The following is a 6,000-nucleotide window of genomic DNA, read 5'->3' on the forward strand; positions in this document are numbered from 1 at the left end:
CTTTTTCTTTCTCTCAAACTGCATCCCGTTTGTCTAAAATGTGTGTTTGTTTTGTTATACAATTCACATATCCTAATTCTGTTAACAGCAAATGAAATGGGTACAATGTCCCTCTTGAAATGGATATGGGCCCATGAAATGGGATGCAGTTTAGTTGTTGCTGTAGTAGTTAATGATCTTGTAGTAAAGTTCAGTCTGTGAAAAGTGTGATTATGTACCAGACTGATTGGTGGACCGTTTTGAGCACTGCGCATGAAGATGTCACTCAGCATGCCAGAGCAGTGTGCTTTGTTCACAAAGGAGGGGGTAGTGAAGCACTGCTCTCTGGCTGCTCTCTCGCTGCTCTCTCTCAGTTCTGCTCTCTCCCTGCTCTCTTTCTTCTCTCATCCTGCTCTCTCCATGCTCTCTGCTCTATCGGCTCTCTCCCTCCTCTCCCTCTGCTCTGATCTCTCCTTTCTGTCTGCTCTCTCCCTGCTCTTTCTGATCTATCCTTGCTCTCTGCTCTCTCCCTGCTCTCCTGTGGATGGATACATGGACGCAGGGGCTGACTGTCTGCAGCGGCTGTGCAGACACCTGCTGTTATCATCAGCAAATAACTGAACAGTTCTACAAGGGAAGCTATTGGGTATAGTATAGCTCAGTGGGAGAGCATTTGACTTCAAATCTAGAGGTTGCAGGTTTGGAAAAAGTGCTAAATGAATCAATTTCCATTTATATGGGTATGTCTGATTTACCTTGAGGGGAATCACTCCTGAACAGGCACACACATGCCTTCTGAGCATCGGAGTGTCTCTGATGAGCCAGGTCACATTGAGGAGGCAGATCTGTAGCACAGCTTGTCATTAGAACTGCGTCGGGCAGACAGGCGTGTGAGCAAATAAAGAGGCTGGCATTGTGTACATAGCCCAGCACGCCCTGACATACCTGCTCTTTATCTCAGGCCCTCAAATTACCAGCACACAAATAGCCCACCTTGCTCAGACTGAGACAGAAAAACAGAATAATGTGCAGTTTGGGAGGGGGGTGTCATGGAGACGTACAAGAGAGGGCTGGATCTGAATACAGAGTGAGAAGGTTTAATCTTGCCGGGGGAACAGCTGTACTCATCAAATTTTGTTCCTTCCTAATCTGGAGAGAGACAAGGTGAAACCAGGTAAAGCACCCTGACAGTACAGAGAAACACTCGCCATCAGAAAAAAGACAGTTATGGCAGAAAAGTACAATATGCGATTGAGCAACAACATGTCAATTAAATGTGAGGGACATGCTGTATGCAAAACGCCCATGTTAAAAGGGGAAAAGCTCCACATGATGTAGCTTGCATTAAAAGAGGAGTATCATGTTGCCTTTGGCAGGACACTGTTTGTAGGAACTGTCCTCCCTCTCACATTATGAAAAGTGTTTGTAAACCCTTGGAGGTACACCATTCTATGTCATGGTTTGTTTCCATGACATAGAGTCCTCCAGGAAGTAATACGGGGCACTTCCAGGTCTCATTGTGAAACTGACAATGTTTGTGGTAATGGGACTTCTTTTTACCTCAGAATGTGACACGCCTAATGTTCCTTAGGGGGACGAAAGTGCTGTCTGAATGGACTGTGAACATTACTACTGTGTTGCCTTGGTAACATAGAACAGGACACCGCAGTGTGAGGTGGTGGAGGACGTGTGGTTACCTGAATTTGCTATGCTTAGATAGGAGAGGCTGCATGCTCTCACCTTCATGGTCTCATATGGACTAACAGCAAAATAATAAGATTATGTTTTGGGACACCTTTACTACAAACACCATGAATTATTGTTACATTTTCATGTGCAGGGTGATGATTGACATCCATGTATGTAGCTGAATGGTATGAGATTCTTTTTGAAAATGGTATTGTAGGAGTTTGTATATTGGTCAAACAACCAAAACTATTCCCTTAGGTCTAAATAAAGAGGTAAACTGCACAGTGTATTAATATGAACCAAATATGCTGGAATTGTAGTTAATTGTAGTAGTTAAATTAGAGCAAGAATGGTCAAAATAAAGTTACATGAAATTGAAATGTCATAACATGGCAGTCAGGTGGCTGAGCGGTTAGAGAATCGGGCTAGTAATCAGAAGGTCACTGGTTCAATTCCTGGCTGTGCCAAATGACGTTGTGTCCTTGGGCACTTCACCCTACTTGCCTCGGGGGGGAATGTTCCTGTACTTACTGTAAGTCGCTCTGGATAAGAGCATCTGCTAAATGTCTAAATGTAATGTAACATTGCAAATAAATTAAATAAAGTGCAAGGCAAACATGTTACAAAATTAAGGTTTTAAATCTTACCTACTCACCATGATTATTGTAAATCGGAGAGAGAAAGAGGTGAGCGAGAGAAGGAGTAGGAGAAGCCAGAGCTGCACCACATCTTGACCCTTACTTATCAACATTTGACTAGAATGCAACACTAAGTCACACAATGAGGTGTGAGATCCATCAAGCAAACACCGTCCAGCAACCCCAGTCTTTAGCATATGAGAGGTGGGGGCAGGGGTGTCTCCCATCCTCCCAACAGTATTATAGTGGGTGGAGGGGTAAATATTAAGTATAGGTAAAAAAATAATTAATGTAAAATATTAATTTACAATAGCATGCTGTGTTCTGAAGTTGGCTTCAGAAAGCACCTTTGATGTATGTGAGCTTTGCACATCTGCAAATAGTGTAAGATGAATCGCGTATATATCGTAAGATCACAAAAGTGGAGAGTTCTGCTCGTTCTTGTTTTAAGTGGATGTGTATTAAGCAATTCTCTCTTCCAGCAAACTAGATCATGTTTAGTATCACAATAATATCTTGTTTACTCAAGCCTGAAACTAGGACTGCTTTCTTGTCCAGCAGCAGTACACTTTCAAATGTGAGTTTTTGCTTTTGCAAACAACCAGTTACACCAGGGACATCTGTAGTTTTTGCCCAGAGCAAACCTGGAGGAGAAACTGGATGTGATACTTATGGATGATTAATACAGTCGGTCCCTCGCTCTCATTCCAAATAATCTCTGCCTTCAATCGTTAGGAATTATACTAATCTAATACGTATTCAGCCTTGTTCCCTCGTTGCCCATACTACTAAGTTTGCTCCTAACAGCGCCACTGTTTCAGAGGAATTATCTCCTAAGACTAAAGCTGCTAAAAACTCATGCTGGAATTTTGGACTCCTAAATATCAGATCCCTATCCACAAAGGCTGTTTTGATTAATGACCTGATGTCTGAATGCAGTCTGGACCTGATTGGACCTGGCTAAAACCTGACGGATATACCCCTCTGAATGAAGTGTCTGCCCCGGATTTTTCATACTCACACATTCCTCGTGCCTCTAAGAAAGGTGGCGGTGATGCTATGATTTATGATTCCAGATTCAACCTCAGCCTGAAATCTGTGAACACCTTAAAAACATTTAAAAATAATTTGCATGAAACCACCATTAAAGAGGAAAAACCCTACTACTCCTGCCCCCCACCCCTCATTTTGTATAGCCACTCTGTGGCTGATTATCTTGCTGATTTTGTGAAGTACACTGATAATATCCTAATTATGGCAGACTTCAACATTCATGTGGATGACCCGACAGATCCATTAAGCAAGACCTTCACTGCTCTTATTGATTTCAAAGGCTTCACCCAAGTGGTCTCCAAACCTACCCATCTTCACTCACATACATTAGATCTAGTTCTCACACGGGAAATTGTGATTACTGACTTTCTAGAATTCTTCGACCACAAAATCTATGCTATCATGGACACACGACAGACTAGCCCTAGACAAATTACCATGAACCCTTCCTCCTTACCAAGCACGCTGCATGTTGAGGCTCTCACCCACTTCAACCCTATATCTATGGAAGCGTTCCTAAAACTAATAGATTCACCAAAACCCACCAGTCTTCTCTACCCCCTACCTGCCAAACTTCGTAAAGGAACTCCTCCCTATGCATGAAACCACCCATGGTATTTTTTATGAATCTATTGGGGAGTCAGATGGCTGAGCGGTGAGGGAGTCGGGCTAGTAATCTGAAGGTTGCCAGTTCCCGGTCATGCCAACTGACATTGTGTCCTTGGGCAAGTCACTTCACCCTACTTGCCTCGGGGGAATGTCCCTGTACTTACTGTAAGTCGCTCTGGATAAGAGCGTCTGCTAAATGACTAAATGTAAATGTAATCTATTGTAACTGGCCAAGTCCCTGACAACTTTAAACAAGCAAAAACAAAACCTGGATCCCGGATGTCTACAGGCCAATTTCAAATCTGCCATTTCTCTAAAAGATTCTTGAAAATGTTGTGGCACAACAGCTCACTGAACACCTCTTATCAAATCAGTTTTATGAACCCCTCCAGTCCGGATTTAGTCATAACCACAGCACTGAAACAGCCAAGATAGTCAATAATCTACTATTGGCCTCTGATACAGGCTCTATTTCTGTCCTGGTTCTCCTGGACTTAAGTGCAGCATTTGACACTGTGGATCATCAAATTCTCCTGGAACGTATGGAGAACTATGTTAGGATCTCTGGTACGGCACTCCAGTGGTTTCGATCGTATTTATCTGACAGGTCGCAAACATGCGACAATCTGTCAGGGACCTGCACACATAAAGAAATAGACAGGGTAATCAGTGGCAGGGGCATCTTAATAGCACTTGAGGCCCCTGGGCTATGGCCTTTTTTTTCATTTTTTGAGGCCCCACACACGCTAATTGCACAATCGCACGAGTTGCTTGTATTGTTATTTACATTCCGTTGCAAGGTTTAGGCTGAAATTCAGTTTTTGTGGCAAAAAGTGCCTTGTGTCAACGAAGGGAACTCAGTGCTAGCCTACGTCACAACGTCAGCACACGTTAGCAACGACGCATGGATACAACGTGCATTGCTGTTGCACAGCAAGTATCGTATCGTGCCGTGGTGTAATAGCAGCATTATACATTTAAGCAATTCAAGACTTGCATATACAGTAAGTAATGTCACAATAAATTATGTATTTAAACTCAAGCTTGTGTGGTGCGTCCCTGTATTCAATGCCACAGCCTAAACTTTATGTCAAAAGAAACGTTTTTAATTTCTGGCGCATTCAAACAATCCCCTCAGTGAAGTTTGTCTAGCAACAGCAGTTAGGCTAGCTTGCTCGTAGCATAATTCAGCTTCTCCACGCAGGGCTCTAGACTGAGACTAAAAAGTCGCGTTTGAGGGCATATTTTCAGTTAGCAGATGGTACCGTTTGAATCGCGATTCCATCTGAAAAATACTGCCGGTGACAACGTTGTTAGAATAGCTTGTCTCAAAGGGGGTTCAGCTTGTTTCCTATTAAATGGACCCATCTGCAACCGACGCAAGCAAGCACACCCTACAAATTGTACCCTCTTTAGTTTTTGTTACATTTTGTTACATTTTGTTTAGATAAGGGGGAGGGGGGGGGCCTCCCCTCCCTCCACATACACCACCAGATGCCACTGTAGAGCAGAGTAATGACACCGCGAATACGGACGTTTATCATCATTATTATTTTGTATTATTATTAAGAGGCCCCTGATTGGTCGAGGCCCTGGGCTTAAGCCCAGGTAAGCCCATGCATTAAGGCGCCACTGATCAGTGGGTTAACACAAGACAGGTGGTGGTAATGACCGAAGACAAACGAGCTGACATTAAATCTGACAGACAAACACAGACACACCCACAAGGGGAGGGGAACAGAAAGACAGTCATGACAGTACCCCCCGGCCTAGGAGCGACTCCTGGCGCTCCTGATGGGAGGCGGCTGCCCTCGATGGAACACAGATATCAAGGAACGGTCCAGGATGTCCCGGGAAGGGACCAACAAAGAGGCCTGAGTGGAGGGAACCAAGGTGTCGGGTTCCTGGGATGGGAAAAGGGGGGGGCTGGTATCCCAAACAGCACTGAAAGGGTGACAGGCCTGTGGCTGAGACTGGCAGGGTATTGTGGGCATATTCCACCCACGTCAGCTGTTGACTCCAAGAAGAAGGA

The sequence above is a fragment of the Osmerus eperlanus genome, chromosome 5 (assembly GCF_963692335.1).
Source record: "Osmerus eperlanus chromosome 5, fOsmEpe2.1, whole genome shotgun sequence".
In the NCBI taxonomy this organism is placed as follows: Eukaryota; Metazoa; Chordata; class Actinopteri; order Osmeriformes; family Osmeridae; genus Osmerus; species Osmerus eperlanus.